Below are 23,180 nucleotides of genomic sequence, written 5' to 3'. Positions count from 1 at the left end.
TTTCAGTGTACATTTTAACATACAAATGATTATAATAGTAAAAAGAATATTTAGTTAAATTTATTCATACACTCTGCCTATTCAGTCACTACTTGTCTTTATATTACGACGGAAATCTTAGAAGTCTGCATCATTATATAACAGTCATATTGTTTTGTTGACTATTTACTGTTTTAAACTGATAAGCGATAACTCTACAAGAAATATGAGTTTAATTTTAAATTGATAAAAATGCAATCTCAATAAAAACCTACAAAATTTAATACATGTATACATATTAGAAAATGCATGATCTGAAACGTATATTTGAAGCTTAAAGTGACCCTTAGATTTTTAAGTGTATTTCCGTTTTAGCAACACGACGGACAGTAAAGAAAATTCAACCCGCGTGTTAACTGAGTAGGCCTACATATGATGACCTTACGGAAAGAGACATTTCATCCACAGAGCATGTTAGACCTTAAACGAAATGGACCTTTGTGGAGTTTTATTCTGCAGTGAAATAGAGCAATTAACTATATCTATTACGATATACATGTATGATGAAATTCAGAACAGTTAACTTTCCCATGCGATACAAGTAGTTTGTTTGTTTGTTTGTTTTGGGTTTAACGCCGTTTTTCAACAGTGTTTCAGTCATGTAACGGCAGGCAATTAACCTAACCAGTGTTCCTGGATTCTATACCAGTACAAACCTGTTCTCCGCAAGTAACTGCCGACTTCGCCACATGAATTATCAGAGGTGAAGGACGTATGATTTCAGACACAATGTTTTTTATCAAATCGTCACGGAGAACATACGCCCGAAACAAAAAGAAACTGTAAGGGAAAAAAATATAGAAGGTGGGTTGCCACTAACCCAGAAAATACAGAAAAAATGTGTTTGTTTGATACTGGTCGAGGAATAGGTCTGCATTGTATTTATAGATATGCGAAGGATTTGCGAACAGAGCGACCGTAACGAGCGAGGTTTTCAAATCTCCTCACAGGTCTATAAATATTCCGAGAATGATAACTGACTTACCTTTATTGTATCTTTATGTTTTATTTTAAAACAGTCCAGGTTGGTTTCAGAATTATAAAGCCTTTGTTGTATTTATGTATAAAAAACATTAAAGAAAAGAAGGAACAAGATATTAAGCTAAAATTTATGGGTACTAATAATATAACAAATTGCTCTACTTTTTTCGCATGTGTAAATATATTTGTCAGCAATTCGGACATGACAGTTGTATTGTATGAAAAGCTCGTGCATCTTTGGCAATCTTTTATAAGGATCTGGTACTCAGTTTTGGTCATGTTTGAAGAAACTGTAAGTTTATTGTTTTTTAGTTTTCTACTTAAAGATACTTTGCGGTATACATTTTTTTTGTGCCCCCAAAATTGAGTTGAGGGGGCATATAGATTCGGTCTTGTCCGTGCGTCCGTCTGTCTGTCCGAAAACAAATTTGCGACGCGCCTAGCTCAAAAAATATGTGATATGAACTGATGAAAACTTGCATGAGTCTTTCTCATGATATAAACATGCGCACTTCCTATTTTTTCATCTGGCTCCAATGTTCTCGCACGTTTTCTCAATTGTGCGTAAATATTTAATGAATTATAAAAAATATCCAGAGATTATCTGTTACATTGGAAAGAAAATGCATTATCAAAATAATGCAAGAAAGATATAATATAGGTTGTTTATTCAACATACATTTTAAAAATAAAAAGGACTGGGTTAGAACAATTAGTAATATAGATATCCAAGTGTGATGGACAAGGTCATGTTAAATGACGATATGGAAGCGAACTGTTACAACAGTTAACGTATGTTTTTGCTATTATCTTAAAGATGTGGCAAAAGTCGTTTCTATAAACATCATTTATTTCCAAAAATCTGTATGATAAAGTCAAGAGTAAATCTTAAATCTAACTTGCGATTTGCATTTCGATTAGTCCCTTTCAAGTCCTTAACAAATGATGTATTTGCAAGCTTTTAACAGAATATCTATTACAGAATCGTACAATATGAATTATGTAATGATTTACGTTATAACATGCTTTGCATCTTTGGAATTAAAGAATTTATAGATTTCACCATTGGTTGCATTGCATCATACGCATTTGTGCATCTATGGAATGCACCTTTGGTAACACTTATTGCATCCTTTGCATTAAATGCATTTGGTCATCTATAGACTACTATGTAGGTAACATTAATTGCTTTTTTTGCACCATCGCATTAGCTCGTTTAAACATGCACCAAAGATAAACCAGAATGCATCCTCCTCCGCATCAAATGCGTCTGTGCCTCCTTTATAGAATGCATCAAAGATAAAACTGATTGCATCTTTTGCATCGGATGTATCTATGCAGTCAACATGCGCCATAGGTACAATTGCTTGTATCCTTAACATCCATAGGTGTCTCCTGCATAGTTCATTCTGAATGCATTATTTGCATCAAGTACATGTTTGCTATTACAGAAAGCAACACAGGTAAAAATTATTTTACCCCATTTGTGCATGTATGGAATGCATCATACGTTAAACTGATTGCATCTTTTGCACCAAATGCATCTCTTCTTATGACATGCAATACATGTAAAATTAATTTCATGAAATGTATCTGTACTTTTTAACATTTTTCATAGGTAAAACTGATTTCATCCTCCGCATTTTAATAACTTGCGCTGATAACGTGAATCATAGGTAAAACTGATAGCTTTCTGTGCATCAATTCCACTTGTGCATATAACATGCAGCATAGGTAAATCTGATTGCATCATTTGCATTAAATGCATTTTTGTACATTTGTAACGTGCACCATAGTAAACTGATAGCATCTTCTGCATTAAATGTATTTATAGCATGGCAATAGGTAGAATCCTTTGCATCAGTTGAGTTTTTGTACCTGAGGTAAAACTGATTGCAGCTTTTGCATGAAATGAATGCATTTATAGCATCAACCATAGGGAAGGCTGATTGCATCCTTGGCAAAAAAAGCATTTGTGCATTTAAAGCAGGCACCATATGAGGATCTAATTTCATCCTCTACATTACGTGGATAGTAAATGTTAATGTATAGCTCGCCCCATAGATAAAACTGATTGCATCCGTTGCATTTAATGCATTAAAACATGCTCCATAGGTGAAACTGATTGCATCCTCGGTATGAAATGCGTTAGTGCATTGATGGCATGCACCATTAGTAAAACTGATTACATTCTCTGCATTAGATGCATTTGTGCATAAAAAGCGTGCAACGTAGGTAAATAGATTGTATTATATGCATCACAGGTAAAACATACTGCATCCTTAGCATTAAATGCATTTGTGCATTTAAAGCATTCGGAAAAGATATAACTAAAATGCATTAATATTTATGGCATGTACCATTGATACAACTAGTTGCATTATCTGCATCAAATGCCTAAGTGCATTAATGGCGTGCACCATTGGTTAAACTGATATCATTCTCTGCATAAAATGCATTTGTGCTTTTATAGATATCACAAATTGCATCTATTGTGTGCACAATAGATAAAATTAATTTTATGCTCAGCATCAAAATGCATTTGTGCATTTATGGTATGCACCAAAGTAACAACTAATTGCATCCTCAGCATCAAATGCATTTGTGCATTTATGGCGTGCATGATAGACACCACCCACTGCATTCTCTGTGTCAATTGCATTTATGCATTTATGGTGTGCATCGTAGTAATAACTAATTTCAACCTCTGCATCAAATGCATTTTTTAATTTATGGCATGCACCATACATAGACCTAATCACATTTTTGCATTTATAGCGTGCCCTGTAGATTACAACTAATTACATCCTACGCATCAATTGTATCTGTGCAATTTTGTTATGTACTATAGTAACAATTAATTACATTCTCCGCATCAAATGCATGACAGATACCACTAACTGCATCATCTGCATCAACTGCATTTATTAATTTATGGCATGCACCATAGATAGAACTAATTCCATCTTTTGCAACAAATGCATTTGTGCATTTATGGCGTGCATCATAGTTAAAACTGATTTCATCCTCAGCATTAGATGTGCATTTATGGCATGCACCAAAGATACAACTAATTTCAACTTTTGAATCAAATGCATACGGCATTTATGGCATGCACTATTGCTACCACTTATTGCATCCTTTACATCAAATACAATTCTGCATTTATAGCGTGCACCATAGGTAAAACTAATTTCATCCTCAGCATAACATGCATATGTGCATCTATGGCATGCACAAAAGATACCACTTATTGCATCCTCTACATCAAATGCATTTGTCATTAATGGCATGCACCATAGATACAACCTATTTAATCTTTTGCATCAAATGCATTTGTGCACTTATGGTATGCACTATAGATAAAACTAATTGCATCCTCCGCATCAAATGCATTTGTGCATTTATAGCGTGCATCATACAAACAACTTATTACATCATATGTATCAAATGTATTTGTGAATTTTTGGCATGTACCATAGATAGAAATAATACCATCTTGTATAACTAATGCATTTGTGCATTTATGGTGTGAATCATATTTAAAACTGATTTCATCCTCAGCATAAGATGCATATATGAATTCATGGCATGCACCAAAGATACCACAGATTGCATCCTCTGCATCAGTTGCATATATGCAGTTATGGCGTGCACCAGAGATACACCTAACTGCATCCTCTGCATCGAATGCAGTTGTGCATTTATGGCGTGCACCATAGATATAACTTATTACACCCTTTACATCAAATACATTTGTGCATTTATGGCGTAAATCATAGTTAAAACTGAAATCATCTTCAGCATAGATACACACACATGTACATTTATGGCATGCACCAAAGCTACCACTATTTGCATTCTCTGCACCAAATGCATTTGTGCATTTATGACATACACCATAGATACAACTTGCTTCTGAGTTCCGAGACATAAGGTATAAAATTAAAAACATAACTGGAAATACACACAAAAATCTTATAAAACAATTATTGATATTTCACGGTTTAAATGTCTATACCGTTAAGCAAATAAACACGTGTACGTTTAATCAAAAGTAAATCAATGTGTAATTACAAGAAGTGATACAATTTGACATATCTTTTAAGATACTAATTAAACAATTAATGGACTCAAGATCAATCGCAGCCACTAACACTAACAAGAAATAGCTTTCAAAAAAGATGGTCGGCGAATTGTAATAAGACATAAGTTTATGTGGTGTTCATATTTGTTTATTCTTTCATCTATCTAACGTTTTTTAAATAGCAAAACTAACACCACACTTTAACAATTTAACAATTTAAATGGTTCTTTTTTATTTTTACAAAGGTATCATAGGGGTGCAATTTTATTTCGTTTATCCTACGACGAATAATTACAGCAGTGGTCTGGAAGGCACTTCTCTACCCAGAAGACCTTAATCGATCGGCTAATCACACCCTTATTAATGTGATACGCAGACCGTATTCAGCTTTTTCTGTAAATTGATATATGTTGGTAATTGAAAAGGTTTTATATCGTTTTTATTAAACTTACTTATCATTCTTTAGATATATCAATCCTCTTTTAAATATACTAAGCGAAACGTATCTTTAAAACTATAAACAGCGTCATTAAGGACAAATGCTTCGTCTGTCATTTTACACAGCGTTGCACAATCAGCAGAGTGAAAAAATGAAACCTTCGTCCAATCAGGCAGAGTGTTGCATAAATCTTTCATTTTGATAAATTATCAAGTAGTCTGATTTGCAAATTTTAGTCACGTTGCATGGGTCAGTCCAGGTCACGAATTCGCGGTTAAAGAGGAAGTGTTTCTATGGTAAGTTACATCAATTCTTTTATTCACCTGCTGATGTATGATCTGAATGCATTTCTTACATTTAATAAATATTTGCATTAGTGGTTTATCTGATAAAACTTAATGACAATTTAGAATAAGTTGTGAAGTACATTCATTAACTTCCTGGTTCATACCTTTTAAGTAAGAACATATTTGCTTTATATTGTAAACTAAAAAATGTTGTGTGTCTATTCTGAAAATTTATTAATTCGCATGTGTTAGAGAAAGAAACGTTTGTGAAAATGGCTGATATTCTAACAGCATTGGTTGCCATGGCAACAAGTCAGCTAAGCAAAGATTGCTTGGCAAAATGTTTATATATAAATCAAGATTAATTTTCAAAAATGATCTTAGGACAAAACCTTTCAAAGCTGTCCAAATTAATTTTAATTAGCTCAAAACAGGGTCGTGGAGAGTGAGACAGTTTTGCATAATTCGTGGTTCTCATTATTTGACTATTTAGAACTTTTGAAAATCTTTTCCAAAAGTGCAAGACATAAACCTCACAATAATTATATGTCGTTTTAAATTAAATACAGGACAACTAGCTAATATGTATTACATTTAAAACAACAATTGCATGAGTTCAGGTCTGTGTTTCTGAAGCATCTTTATACATTTGTATTAGGCTCTCTCAGATGTGTTCAAAATCATATTTGGCCTCTCAAAAGTGATAATTACTTATCAGTTTGAAAATTTATTTACTCCAAATGTGAATATAATTACAGTTGCGACATTTTTATCAGGTTATCGTTAGACAACTTATTGACACTGGTTTTCACAAAACCTGAGATGAAGCTCTCTCTCTCTCTCTCTCTCTCTCTCTCTCTCTCCCTCTCTCTCTCTCTCTCTCTCTCTCTGGCATGTAAACACCCAAAACCAATTGCAACGCTACTTGGTCAGTTCAGGAAGTATGATCAGTTTTTATCTACAGTGAGGAAACTTGGAGAAAAAACAGCACAGGTCAAAGGTCACTGCAGTCGTTTTTATTTCATAAGGCACTTTCTTAACACATTGTTTAAAAAATTTAAATTAAGTAAAATTGAAAAATGCAGGGATTTCAGCTGTAACAGGTCAACTTATGATTACATAGTAATATCAATATTACATAAGCATAAATATAACTAATAAATCTCTTACATTTTTTACAAAATTCTCTACACAGGTGCCCGCTCGTGATGAAATAATGCACGGATTGCTGGGAAGTCGCCATATAACCTATAATTGTGTCTGTGCGACGTTAAACCAAACAAATAATATAAATACAATTCAAATATCGAATGCACTTCTCTATTTTCTGGACATGGTATGAGTTACACTTCCTGATCGTATTAAATTTCAAAGTCATGTGTACTTTTGTTTCGTCGGATAAGACATAAATTACATGACAATTAGCTACTCTTGACATTGTGTTTAAGAAGGAACATGAACATGTGTGTACTGCACAAGTAGACTTACACAGTCTGTTGAGATTAAACATTTGCCATTTTATTTTATTTCTTTTTTTTAAATATATATCAACTTTTCTGTGGCTCTCTTTTACTGTGGCTTATCTCAACAGAGACAGAGGCTAGAGATATTGTAAATTTTATCAGAAAGTGGTATCAGACAGGATTTTATGGCCAAGTGCTTTACATTTAATGACTCTAACGACTGCACAAGCAGCCATGTTAAATGCGTTATTTGAAAGGAAAATATAAATGTCTGAACAAGAAAAACAGTAATGTAGATAAACTTCTGAACTATCCATTTATGTCGTTGTCACAAGCCAAATGGAAAAAATATCTGTAGAAAATGAAATGTGAGTCGAAATAAATGAACTTAAATCTGATAAAATAAATAATAAGATGCTTTCATGCAATGTTTTATACAATATTACATATCACGTGTTTAAACAGCTGAGGTCAACTATCATTCATTTTTAAATTTAGAACTTATCTAAAATTACACCGCATTGAACTAAATGGGTAAGATCACTCCTACAACGTGGTATATATTTAAATGCTTTGTCTGCTTATCTGTGAAGGTTAGGCATGATGCAATATTTGTTATAAAAAATAAACTTCCGTCCTCATTTATGTCTACATAGCAGGTCATATTTAGTAGGTCTAATTTGTTGTTGACTACGAGTTAACAATAAAAAAAAACATTATGAAAGATATATTTTAACTGGACTATTGAAACGTGTATTTTTATCAGTACGCACACTTTATCGACTACTACTGCCATATTTCATTGAAATGAGAAAGGGAATGGAAGGATTTGAATGTCTTTAAAGAAAAAAGAGAAAATGTTCTGATAACGTAACCAAATAGTTCACGCAGTTTATACGTTTATAAACATTTGACTCATATTCGTTCTTATTATCAAGTACTTTTTCGATGAACCAGCCATTTCCACAGTACGCAATAATTTTTAATAATAGTCCGCAACTTTCAGTGCGGCCTTTGTATATAATTAAGTATACTGAACAGATACAGTTTATATCTAAAGACATGTCCAATTTTGCCACACGAAACAATGTCCTGTTATGTTAACTAGCCATAATATCTTGTCAAAGTGTGATATTGTAGTATTGAAATTGAAATCCTAGTTTCTGATATTGTGCATATATGATTCAGTTGGAAGAAGTGCTATGGATATTCTTCAATAAAAGATTTTTTCACTGGATCCACCCACCCATGTATTAACGGGAGAAAAATCGTGCACAAACAAGACAATTCGTGTACTGTTAACAAACGATTTTTGTTTTTGAAATACTTTGCTAGGGACGTTAATGTATTACTGCGCAGACCATGACAAATGGACATCTTGAATCTGCGTCTTGTTATTTCCATAATAACCTCTTTCTGTAGCTTTTTGATGGAAGCTAGTCCATGGAATGTTTTGCTGTATCAGTTGCCAACCCCAAACACACTACCCTCTCCCCTACAGAGTCAACAATGTGCTTACTACCTCCTCCCTCTGTACTCCCTTTTGAATTATTCGGCGTCGGTTCAATTTTTGTTGATAACCGAATGTATTTAATGTGCAATTGTTCGTTTTTAGGTATCACAGCAATTATATTGGGAAGTATAAGTCGGTGTGCTTTTATTTAATTTCTCACAGAATTCAGGCAAAGCTTGTCTTAATAAGCGTTCGTACTCAAAACGTGTATTATCCCTAAATAAACTTTTCTTAATCAGCTTCCATGTTATAAGCTGCAGGTAATCTGGCTGCTTAATATAGGTTAAAGGAAATTTCAAACATATATAATGCAACATTAATTACGCACTTCTTTATATTCTCAGCTGTATTTTAGGATAAGGTCGTGTAAGGTGCACATGTGGTAGCAGAAATGCAAAAACGTTTACGAGGGTCGAGGGGTGTAGCAATTTTGTGTGCTTTAAGTTAGTGTGTATATGTTACAAAAATATGAAGTTCTTGTAGTATTATTTATGTTAAAGTAAAACTAAATTTTAAGAATCTAAGGTTTAAACATTATAGAGACTTTTGATATTAACATAAACGATTGTGCCTTTATTTGCATATAACTTTTTTAAAACATACAAGAAATCAGCAACATGAGTTTTTATATTCGAACGTTCGATATTTCGTTGGCTTTCTGAAAATTTCTAGCAACAACAAATTACAATGAACATAAAGCGAAAACAATGTTGTGACCAATGACTGACCGCACTATTGTACACGCGTCTATTGGTAATGTCAGATTCCTGAGTTTCGCAAGATGTTGCACATTAGAAACGAACGGGATGGGTATGGCGGTTTTAGTTATTTTGTCATTTCTATAAACATAATAATCATTTTTTCCGAATAAGTCAAGAGTATTTTGAATCTAAATTGCTATTTGTAGTTCCATTATCCTCTTATAAGCCATTTACAATTATATTTACAAAAAGTCTTTTTCAAGATATTAATCAAATATCTACTACAGAACACGTAAATCAAAGCGCGCAATATAATGATGTACGTTATAACATGCTTTGCATCATTGGAACTGGAGAATTAATAGAATGCACCATTGGTTACATTGCCTCATATGCATTATGCAACTATGGAATGCAACTTTGGTAGCACTAATTGTATCCTTTGCATCAAATGCATTTGTTCGTGGTAACATTAATTGCATTTTGTTTTGCATGATTCGCGTTAGTTCGTTTAAAATGCACCATTGCATCCTCCGCATCAAATGCGTTTGTGCCTCCTTCAGAGTGCATCGTAGGAAAAACTGATTGCATCTTTTGCATCGGATACATCTATGCAGTCAACATGCGCAATAGGTACAACTGCTGGCATCTTTAACATCCATAAATGTCTTCTGTAGAGAAAGCATCATAGATAATTCTGATTGCGTTATTTGCCTCAGGTATATTTTTACCTTTACAGAAAGCAACACAGGTAAAAATGATCTTGACCTTATTTGTGCATGTATGGCATGCATCGTAGGTAAAACTGATTGCATCATTTGTACTATATGCATCTGTTCTGATGACATGTATTACATGTAAATTAATTGCATGAAATGTATCTGTGCTTTTTAAGATGCATCTTGGGTAAAACCGATGTCATCCTCCGCATTGTATGCAAAGTTTGCGCTGATAACATGAATCATAGGTAAAACTGATAGCTTTCTGTGCATCAAATCCACTTGAGCTTATAACATGCCCCATAGGTAAATCTGATTGCATCATTTGCATAAAATGCTTTTTTGTATATTTATAGCATGCACCATAGGTAAAACTGATTGCATCTCCTGCATTAAATGTATTTATAGCACACTACAATAGGTAGAATCCTTTGCAACAATTGAATGTTTGCTTATCAAGTACCATAGATAGCTTGATTGCACACTTTGCTTAAATAAATGCATTTATGCATTTATAGAATGTACCTAAGGTAAAACTGATTGCATTGTTTGCATAAAAAGGAATGCATTTGTGCATTTATAGCACCGTATGGGGATCTAATTTCATCCTCTACATCACATGAATAATTAATGTGAATGTATAGCTCGCACCATAGATAAAACAGATTGAATCCGTTGCCTTTAATGCAGTAAAACATGCTCCATAGGTGAAACTGATTGCATCCTCTCTATGAAATACGTTAGTGCATTAATGGCATGAACCATAGGTGAAACTGATTACATCCTCTGTATTAGATGCATTTTTGCATAAAAAACGTGCAACATAGGTAAAACAGATTTATTACATGCATCACAGATGAATCTTATTGCATCCTTCGCATAAAATGCATTTGTGCATTTAAAGCATACGGAAAAGTTAAAACTGAATGCATCTTCTGCATTTAATGCATTTTCATCAATATTCTTAGGTAAATCTGATAGCATCCTTTACATCAAATGCCTTTGTGCTCATAATAACATGTACCATAGTTAAAACCGATTGCATGAAAACTGATTACGTCCTTTGCATTAAATGCATTTGTGCTCACATGTACCATAGTTAAAACCGATTGCATGAAAACTGATTACGTCCTTTGCATCAAATGCATTTGTGCTCATAACATGTACCATAGTTAAAACCGATTGCATGAAAACTGATTACGTACTTTGCATCAAATGTATTTGTGCTCACAACATGTACCATAGTTAAACCGATTGCATGAAAACTGATTACGTCCTTTGCATCAAATGCATTTACATAACATGTACCATAGTTTAAACCGATTGCATGAATACTGATTGCATCAAATGCATTTGTGCTCATAAACTGTAGCATAGTTAAATCAGATTGCATGATAAGTGATTGTATCCTTTGCGGCATATGCATTTATACATATAATATGTACCATAGGCAAAACTGATTGCATCCTTTACAATAAATGCATTTAAAAAGTTTGAGCATACACAATAGATATAACCGATTGCATCCTTTGCATCAATGGCATTTGTTCAACTTAACATGACCCGTTGCTAAAGTTAATTGAATCCTTCACATGAAATGCATCTGTTCATTTGTAGCATGCGCCATAAATAAAACTGATTGCATCCTGTTAGTTTAATGCATTTGTATATTTATAATGTGCCCTATATGTAAACCTGATTGCATTTTCTGCATGATACGTATTCGTCATTTATAGCGTGTACCACGGGTTACAGTTTCATAAATTACATTTGCATCAAATGTATGTGTGCTTATAACATGCATAGTTCAAACTGACTGCATCCTCCGCACGAAACGAATTTGTGTTTTTATATCATGCCCCGTAGGTAAAACTGATTGCATCCTTTGCTCCAGTTTTATTTGTCCACTGAAACATGAACTATAGGTAATTAGATTGAATCCTTCGCATGAATTCATTTGTGCATTTATAGCATGCACCACAGAAAAAACTGGTTGCATCCTTTGCATTAAATGCATTTTATAACATGCAAGATAAGTAAAACTGATTGTACCGCTATATGTAAAGCATTTATGAATTTATAGCCTTTATTTTAGGTATGAGTGATTGCATCTTTTGTGTTAAATGAATTAATTTGTGCATTTATAACTTACTCCGCAGGTACAATTGTTTGAAATGCATTTGTGAATTTATAACATGCGCCACCAGTAAAACTGATCGCACCTTTGTATTATATGCTTTGTGCATTTATTGCACGCCCAATAAGAGAAAGTAATTGCATATGTTGCATTAAATGCATTTAAAACATGCTCCATAAGGAAAGCTGATCGAATCCTTTGCATAAGTTGTATTTGAGCTTATAATATGACCGTAGGAATATTTGATTGCGTCCATTACAGTAAATGCATTTGTGTATTTATAGCAGACACCATTGCGGAGACCTCCGTGGCCGAGTGGTTAAGGTCGCTGACTTCAAATCACTTGCCCCTCATCGATATGGGCTTCAACCTCACTCGGGGCGTTGAATTCTATATGTGAGGAAGCCATACAGCTGTGGTAGGGAATGTTCTACCCATGTGCCCGCTCGTGATGAAATAATACACGGAGGTGCACCTGGGGTCTTCCTCAACCATCAAAGCTGGAAAGTTGCCATATGACCTATAATTATTTCGGTGCGACGTTAAACCCCCTAAAAAGAATTCGAAATGTTCCGCCTTAGACGAATGATTTAAAACAACATTCACTATTTCCTTTCATCAGCGTAGCATTGCCTCTGCCGTGGCAGCTGTAATCCAGCGTGATGAAACAATACTAAATAAACATGGATGGAAGATTTTGTTGGAAGTTATGAATAATATAAGAAACACATAATTGCTTACAAGGAAGAAAGATGTTCGTATAATTAGTTAGTTTATTTCGATATACTTATGATTTATACATGTATAATTCATTTATAATCATATTATTCTATAACTATTTTATCTATCCAATCGCGAACGTTCTTTTGCAACACGTGACCGTACAATATATTACGGTATTTGGACGCACGTGCGTACAAAAATCCTGTATTTTCTGTATTTGGACGCACGCGCGTACAAAAATTCCTGTATTTTCTGTATTTGGACGGTTCAACAGTCCCATGTTAAACATACGATAAAGCCCGAAACGCGTGAAAATGTTCCGAATGTAAATCGGATGAAGTAGGCGCTCTATGTACAGAGTTTGATTATGCGTCTTGAAATCTGGATTTAATTTGAGGTTTACAACACACAAAAACGATTCAAGGGATAACAATGCTATCTGATTTAGATATTAAAACGTTCGTTAATAATCAAAAACTTAAAAATACAGTAAAAAGGATCATCAGATGTTGGAATATTTGAAAAGTCGCTAAAAGAAGTCGTTCCGGACGAAACCTAGAAATTGGTATCAGCCCTGACTGTCTGAATAGCTACCTCAGCAGTTTTCATTTAACGGTTAAGAAACAAAATGGAGAAGATTATGAATGACAGAGGACGGGCGGTCAGCATCCAAAACATGTCTGCTCTATAATTCACTTTTCGTCGGATCTTCACCAAACTTGCTGACAATGTTTGTGGGCATTACATATCGGCCAATTTCGATAACCAGCCAAATTGTACCAGGTACTCTTTGATTTACGTCCTTTAATTACTCAAAAAAAGGGAATTTAGCCTTGTCCGCTCTTTTAAGTCGAACAGTTTTCATCCGATCTTCACCAAACTTGCTGAAAATGGATCCAATAATACCTTTTACCATGCGAATCAAATATTTAAACATTTAAAAATATGTTATTAATTATCTAAAATTAGATTTATCAGGAAATTGATATACTTTATGTTCATAACAAAAAAATCAGGCAGCTACATTATAAACAAAGTCATTATGACCCTCTAAGTAATTAAAACAAATCGTTTTATACAAATATTTTTGCATTAATAACAGGGTATTTCAGGAACAGTCACTTAATATCACAGCTTCACATGAATATTACAAGTAGCAATAGGCATTTAACAATTTATAGAATAAAAAAATGACAAAATCAATAAAAAAAGCCCCTCAAATTTAGCCAAAACAGCTGGTCTGAGCCATATGATTTTTGCAACAGACGGACGGACAGACGGCCAGAACAAGATATAAAATACCTCCCCCGAAAGTTGGTTGACATGCGTTGTTATATTTTTTTCTCAGTGTTGTTATATTTTCTGGTAAATTTGCACTGTTTGCCTTGTTCTCGGTGCTTCCGAGGGATCTAGTTTTCAGATTTTATTTACTTCACAACAGCGGATGTTAAGTGCTGTGTGGCGGCCATAAAAGGTCGCCCCGACTTCATCTCAGTATTGTTATATTTTCTGGTCATTCGGGATCATTGATTTCAACTCATTTAGATTTGAAGATTGAATACTGCTTAAGCCGGTGCAAGGGGACGTGGGCAGTGTTGCATTTTACATTACTGCTCATGAACAGTCTCAATCAAACCGAGTTTTCAATTTTCACTGTTTGCCTTGTTCTCGGTGCTTCCGAGGGATCTACTTTTCAGATTTTACTATATTCATTTCCTCAACACCAATACAGAATTAAAGTCAAGCCGCACATTACGTTCATTAATAGTCATACAAGCAAGTGTATACTTTAAAAAAAGAAGGCATTTTGACGTACGGACCGATGTACAGACAGATTGAAGTGAAAACTGATATCACTTCATGCAAATGCATCAGTTAACCTTAGGAATAGGTATAAATCAGTTTATTCATAAATATGTATCAAGAATAAGATAAAGATAAGATAAGTTTTACTAAAATAGCTTTTTTTAAATTTTGAATGTTCTAAAAATAGAATTCCAAAGAGATTTGACCTTGGCCTTTACAGCTAAAAGTCTTGCATTGGTCCAAACTGCCTCTGTGCAAAAGTTGATACTACTGTCCGGTCCGACTAGATTTTTCATATTCTATGAAGAATTGGAACTTAGCTATGTAAAGAAAGCTATTGGTTCCGATATAATATCGTTAAAATTGTTAGAATGTGGAAAAGAAGTCATGGTTAGTCCAGTTATAGACCTTATTATACTTCTGGTGCTACGAACAAATCTATAGATAAACTTAAGGAAGCATCAATTTCATCTTTGCATAAAAGGCATATTTCCAGGTCTAAATAAACTTACAGGCCAGTTAGTATTCTCCAAGTCCCTTCAAAAACTTTTGAAAATGTTATCTCACCACAGTTATTCACTTCTTTTGAAAAATCTAATTAGTACTTTTCATTTTGTATTCAGAAATGGGTATGGTTGCCTAATTAAACTTGAAAAAAAAATACCCGAGGATTAGAAGCAAGCATTTGATTGCAAACACTATATTTAGATGCTATTCTCATAGATCTGTTCAAAGCACTTGACCGCTTGCTTTATTGCCCAGTGTTGTTATATTTTCTGGTCGTTTGGAATCATGGAGTCCATTCAACATATGTGTAATAGAGTTCCGCTTAAAACGGTGCTAGGAGGCGTGAGTGGTGTTGCACATTTCATTACCTCTCATAAACAGACTCAATCAAACCGAGTCTGCTATTATTATTCGTAGTTGCATTCTTTGCTTCCAAAGGATCTTTTTACATATTTTATTAGTACTCTGCAAAAATAGTATTAGCTGTCTGGAGATGCAAACAGAATTCAAAATGGTGCTTAAAAATATAGAAAACAGCAAGTTAAAGTAGAAAACACTTTAAGCGTATGGACTGAGATCACAAATGGTGTTCTTTAAGGATAATTCCTGGGTCGTATGTTATTTTATGATTTTATATATTGACTATTTAACTTAACTTTACACTTACGAAGCTATTAATAGGCTGTCCTTTTACTCCGAACAATGTTATAAAGGAGTAAATTGTGTTACAAAATGAAATCGAAATTTAGTAGAATTGAAGTTTTCAAAGTAGGAGATACAAGTATATCAACAGTCAAGCTTCTTGTAGAGGATATAGATTTTCATTTACATTTGTATTGTCCGTAAGTATTGACCTAGCACTCATGAATATTTCATATATTTCCGTAAATTAATTTTCGGTGTCCGAAAATAAATACCGATATAATTATTACATATATAATTCTAAATTGATAAACTGTCGCATGTGCAGGTAGTTGTGCGAACAAAGCGTTTAGCTTCCAATATCAGGGTTGTGGGTTCGAGTCTTACGTCTGACCATATCTTTATTTCCCCAAATTTTATATGCAAACTTAAAACTTATTTTATCAAACGTATCGTGATATTTATGCTTCATTTATTAAAAGTTATCATAAAGATATCCAAGAGTGGAATAAAATTGTTTTAAAAGTATCCTAGATAAAAAGACATTACCTGTCACCAGGGCTCCGGAAAATAAATACTACAAGAGAAAATAATTAAAATTCATGAAATATGATACATAAAATGATGCAAAAATAATACAGGTATCGAAACCATTTCATTACATTACCTTAAAAAAATGATCTAAGGTGATTTCGAGCACGTGGTAACTTGTGTGGAAGTCAGACACCTTACCACTACGCCACCGTGTCATTTGTTAACTGCAAATGCTACTTTAGTAACATAGATATTTTCAAGATACAAATATTGCGTAAATTAACGAAAACGTCTTGAGATTTTTGTACTTAATATGAAAGGCAATTGTGCTTTTTGTTTGACATTTAAAATATAATGTAACGGATATTGAACAAAGTTAGATAAAGACTGGTGGATTAAGGTTATATATATAACAAGTGCTCATCTACTTTGCCTCATGAGGTTAAGGTCGTTGACTTCAAATCACTTACCCCTCACCGATGTGGGTTCGAGCCTCACTCGGGGCGTTGATTTCTTCATGTGAGGAAACTATCCAGTTGGCTTACGGAAGGTCAGCGGTTCTACCCAGGTGCCCGCTATTGATGAAATAATGCACGAAGGGGTAGCTGGTGTCTAACTCCACCATCAAAGCTATGACCTATAATTGTGTCGGTGCGACGTTAAACCCAACAAAACTTCTACTTGGGGGAATTTAGTTCATTATGCGTAATAGTTTGGAAGTCGTTCAAGGCCGTGGTTATACAAGTCACTGTCAAATTTACGACTGGCCTAGTATTATATTCTTTCTCGTTTCTCGTTCCAATACGTCAATATATAGAAAATCGATGAACTAAAACAAATCGTTCCGGTGCATTAGATAAACCAACCGAGCAGAGCTCGAAGGTTTCTCCGGTTACTTAATTGAAACTGTGCTGGTACATTAATTGAATTTTAAATGCAGTAAGAAAATGTTTACTGTATTTAACAGAAGATAATTATCTAATTGTTCATCAACAGGATTTCCATAGCAAATTTTAGACGGATGTTCACTACTGTCACGTAAGTAGTTTCTAGATCTAGAGATGTTCCCTCGTCAGGAAATTGATACTATCGTGTTAAAGAGCCATAATTTTACTTTCTTTAACCCTTAACATGCTAAATTTCTATAAGGCCCTTGTCCGTCTTTCAGTTTGGACAGTACAGCTAACTGTTAAGAGGGATGCTTACCAAAAAGATACTGACCAAGTGGCGAACAGTGCAGATGATGGTCAGATTGGACGGATGTGCAGGCTGATCATGATCTACACTGGTCGCAAAGGCAGAGTCAACTTGCTTGTATAACATGTACAGAGGCATTTTCTTCTGGTCTGGTCCTAGTGTGCTATACACCCATTGTATTTGTGCAAATATACAAAACATCCTAGGTAATACTGATGTCATTTTTGTTGTATTTGTGAATTTGCAGAATGCATCATAGGCTAATGGCGTTTTTCATTAGTTTTATCTGTGTATCTATACCATATGGTTACAGATTTATTTGTTCGGTGGCCAAGTATGTTCTAAATGCATTGGTGCATTTGTTGAATGCGCACTAGTTAAAGCTGAGGGCATGTTTGCATAAGCTATATTGGTGCATGTATAAATTACAATAATCCTGACAGCACGCTTTAAACCAATTTATTTATTCAAATACACATTGCATCACTATTATTAAATGTTCACTGCATTTTGTCACCAGAATGTGCGTTTACAGTGTGCATCATAGATACATTTGTGAATTTATAGAAAGTATCTGATATGGCTTACGAATATTACATTTATCCTTTCCTAATTTGTACATTAGGTAACACTGTCCGCATGCCGTTGCGGAAAATACATTTGCTAATTTATATAAGGCATCATATGATACCCTGACTGCATGTCTTGTGAGTATTCGACTATTGCATTTGTCAATCTATAGGTGACACATGTAATACTAATATCATGTAATTGTAAAATGGATCATGCATTCATTGCATCACAATGCACCGCAAATAAAGTCATGTGTTTATTTATCTCGTCCTAGATACCGGCTTTATAGACACGCATGTTACTAACTTCTTGATCGAGGTTCGTTTTGGCTCTCTGCCCAATATATGTTTATATATATATTAAACTTACAAGAATTACTTTCTTTGCAGCTACCAGACATTTATTCTATACTGAATTTTTTTTAAATGTTCTCAATTGATAAATAATGCTTATATATTATTTTAATATCGTAATGATAAACGATATTGATCTGAAGAAAATTAATGTAAGTAATTCAAAAATTTATAAATACAAATTAAAATCATTCGTTCAATGGACTGGAATGCATTTTTAATGAGAAAATTGTAAGTACTTCCGCATAAATTATATATTCAGATAGTCCATACATTCTACAACAACTACAATGCCCTTGTAGAATTTGGTTAAATTACATAAGCGTAGGAGCAAGGGAGGGGTCAGCAATTGCTTTGGACCCCCAGCTTTTGACCCCCAAAAAACTGATTTCTTTTTCTAATAAATAACAGTAGATAATGGGAAAAATGCAAATTTGAGAGACCAATAATGGATTTACTGTGATGTTTATTGTCAGTAAGGGTTTTTTTGTTGTCCAAAACTTTTCAAGGAAAATCTGGGCAGGTCTAGCTAGATGGCCGGTACTGCTCCCCACCTCCTTACTCTTAGATTGCTTCTTCGCCAATTAATTAGTGAGAAATTTACCAATAGAGTCAAGCAATCAAACAAATGCATGATTTAATCACAAAACGGGTTATATTTCAATGAACTGCTCTAGTTTTTGAACATGATCAGACAACCGTAGTATGATCATGTAATGCTATACGCTCCTTGGTTATTTTAAAATCCTAACTCGGTGAACCTTGCGTGTCATGCGCACTTTTGTTTAACTAATAAAATAAAAAATGATATGTAAATTAGATATGTTGGCTATGTGCTTTAGAAAGTAAAACGAACATGTTTGTATGACACAAGCTGTTAGTAATTCAAATTTAAATGTGTCATTTGACCGGAACAGGAATGCTTAAAAAATTCGGTAAACTGTTTGCTATTAAGTACAAAATTGAAGCGTTCGTGTGCATTTAAGAAGTATGATGTCTAGATAATGAAATTATCTATTTCCATCGTTATCACATGCAACATTCAAAATAAAATTTAATATATTAACTGAAAGGAGTATTATGAGTACAGCCAAGAAGTAAATGTTGCTAGATATTCAAACCCAAAATGCAGATAGATTTTTGTACAAAAACACTGTTTACATTCAGCTCAATTGATTTAACTCTTTTTCAAAAATGCTGCAGATTCAACAGTCGAACTTGCATTTTTTCCGTCGATAGAATTTTGAATTTATGTAAAAGTATTCTGCACTGAACTTAAAACGTGTAAGATCACATCTTAAAAATGTAGTTTTGTCCGCTTATCTGAAGGTTGTTTGTGAAGTTTGAGATAAACTTCTGTCCTCATTCTATGTAAGTTGTGATATAAAGTATATTTCTATCATTCATAACGTCCTCCCACTCTTTTTTCAGATCTGTTATCAGGCCTTATGCTGAGGTCATATGCGTCGAATTTATTGCTGAGTATGATTTAAAACTAGAAAAGCATTATGAATGGCATGAACATTTTTGTGAAATGTACTACTTTAACAGCACTCAGAATTTATTTTTTATTTTATTGTTTTTATTTAAACTGCATTTCACGTAAGGAGTGTAAAATCAAACAAACACCCATTGTCTTTGAAGAAAATAGAGAAATTGCTAAGACCTAAAACACAAAGGACGACACACGACATGGGCTAACTATGACTCCGTACGGAATTTATCAAAATCACCTTCTCTATGTAACCGCGCAGAATTTAATCAGGAATAGACTGTCTCACAACTATTTCTTATCTATCCGCTGTACAATGTAGTTCAGTGCGGAATAAATTTAACCACTGCTGACGTTCTTACCTTTACAGAGCGGAAAATTTGGCCTACTCTATCACCACATTATAGGTAGCCGTGGACTTGATCACAAACTTACAAGTAATCATGCCCATTAAAAAAATTGTTCAACATACTTTGAATATATGCGAATAGCGCAGTAATTTACTACGAATAACTATCGGTTGCGTGCCTTTACTTCACATCATTTTACTTTACAGGGGGTTTGAATGCATATATATCACAAAAGCGCAGTATCATATAGATGATATGTGTAGCCGAATCAAATCCTAAATATATTGCGTTTGTGCCATTTTTGGAATGGATTCTTTTCATACAGAACATAAATACATTTGAAAGTACTTTTGTATAGTCACCCCGACACAATTTTGGTCATATTTTGACTTTTCGAGCTTTAAATGGATGGAGAAGACCGCATGTGCCCCTCTGGGCATTATTTCATTACGGATGATATCTGGATAGAACCATCGATCTGCCGTAAGCCGCCGTAAGCCGCCGTAAGCCAGCTAGATGGCTTTCCTACTAAGAAGAGCGATGCTTCAAACCCATATCGGTGAGAGGGCAAGTAATTGAAATCAGCGAACTTAACCGCACGGCTACGGAGGCCCCCGTTGAAAACACGAGTTGTTTTCTTCCCATTAGACTTTTACACTTGTTTGTTGATAGTGTAATCGTTTTAGTACCTTTCCATACTTTTTACAGGGTGCTTTTTATTGCATAAACATTATGATATACGACCGAAATATACAAGTGCAAAAATAAGTTTTAGAATTGTACATGTATTTTCTTATATGTTTTGCTATGTTTTGTATGCAGTAAGGCTGTGTTAAATTCAGAGAATCATATCTTATTTCAAATTAAACATTTCGTAGAAAAAAATACCATCTGTCGGTGAATATTTAGAAATCGGGTTGATTTCTTTATTCACATTACACAACATGTACAGTGTTATTTTTACATTTTTATTTTACAGTTCATATCATTCATGTACAACACATCGGTTTAGCCAAGGAATTAACTTCATCTATAATTGAGCACGGTTATAAACAATACTGAATAACCAATCAGGAAATAGAATATACGAAACAGATAACGCAATGCATTCCGCCACCAGTATTGTTCTTATCACAGGTATGAAACTTCAATTCCTTCATCTTCCATTTTAGCTAGAATGAATGATTGCCTGTTCTGTTTGTAGACAATAGTGAATTCGTATGCCAAAGTCAGTGACCGTGACATTTACCGTGACCTTGACCGACTTGGGTACATGTAGGTCACCTCCATTCTAAATATAGAACACGTGATGAATGTCACGAATGACAACTGTTAGATTTTATGCATGGGTTTACGTTAACACTAAAATTTTAGATGTAGCCTGCATAAGAAAACTGATTGAATTGATAAAATTTGGCTAAAGTAAAATTTTAAATTTTTTCTTTCAAAGGAATGACTTCAAACCCGAAATGATATATATGTATGATAATAATTTTCCAGTATATGTACAACACCTAACATCAATCTAACATTTTCCTGGTAGTTAAGGGGTATAGTTTGTACCCCGCCCACACAATAAAGGGCAAAAATGTGGCAAATCCATGTTTTGACACTGTTTTCCAGCAATTTATAGAATAAATGTCGCTAGGAATCGCGTATTCCGTAATATGAGAGACAAATATAGGAAGACGATGGCGAAAAGCTTTGCTAAAACTATATTATGGTATCATGCTCTTAAAGAAGATCCTGTTTATAGGTCCATTAAGAAAACGGCATCCGATCTGGAGTTGATGAATGACTACGGTAGTGAGGAGGCATGGAAGTACGCGATTAACAAGTAGTACCTGTTTGAAAAGGCGCTGAAAAAATACAATCCCCTGCCAGCATTAATCGAACAGGAAGGAGCTGGAATAGCGTTAGAGAAACACGCTGAGGGACCGTTGCAGCGGGTCGAACGTTGGATATAAAGCGAACTGGAAAAGAAAGGAAATCAATAAAACATAATCGGAAGACGTTATAGCCGGTAAAGTAGCCGGAAAAATCGGCGTTGAACTATAGACAATTACACTATCGTTTATGTGCTTATGCCATGCTATGTCTAAAGAAATAAACTTGTATATAAAATGCAAACAATGTTTTGTTTTCAATGCTAAGCATTTCTCACGCTAACTCTAACGTTTCTGGGGTTTGAGGAGGGTCTCCTTCACCAAACTGAGTAGCTCCTCTCAAAGAGGAGTTAAATGGAGGTCGCTTTATCAACAAGATGTATAGCAAAATCAATTATGTCACTCGTGGCTGATTCTGAACACCAAGTTCCTTATGTGTATATATACGTTTTATGCGTTTCTGGGGTTCGAGGAGGTTCTCCTCACTGCCTCCTCCTACCTCCTCTCGGCCTCCTCTTGTCCGAGAGGATACTCATGGTGGCGCAGGTGAACCATCTGTCCCCTGAAACGACATAACACTCACGTAAGTGTCGGTGGTAACGATGAAAAAGCCCGCGTTGTACATAACATTCTGGTTTCGTTTTAAGTCCCTATAAAACGGTCTGTGTCACGTTCAGAAGGGTCAGTAACCTATATAAAAGAAACTGGGGTGTTTAGACGCGTTTAGGGCATGCCAACCTCGCACTAACCC

At 34.4% G+C, this 23,180-nt stretch overlaps 1 long non-coding RNA gene across 1 annotated transcript; it reads left to right on the top strand.

Moving 5' to 3' along the window:
* Positions 1 to 5,795: 5,795 nt before the first annotated feature.
* LOC128551989 (uncharacterized) lies at positions 5,796 to 22,661 on the top strand. Its single transcript, XR_008368941.1, has 3 exons — positions 5,796 to 5,842; positions 21,523 to 21,680; positions 22,300 to 22,661. It is a non-coding gene; the product is annotated as an uncharacterized LOC128551989 (long non-coding RNA).
* Positions 22,662 to 23,180: the final 519 nt, after the last annotated feature.

This window comes from Mercenaria mercenaria, unplaced genomic scaffold (assembly GCF_021730395.1).
Source record: "Mercenaria mercenaria strain notata unplaced genomic scaffold, MADL_Memer_1 contig_1912, whole genome shotgun sequence".
In the NCBI taxonomy this organism is placed as follows: Eukaryota; Metazoa; Mollusca; class Bivalvia; order Venerida; family Veneridae; genus Mercenaria; species Mercenaria mercenaria.
This window is presented reverse-complemented; position numbering and strand designations above follow the sequence as displayed.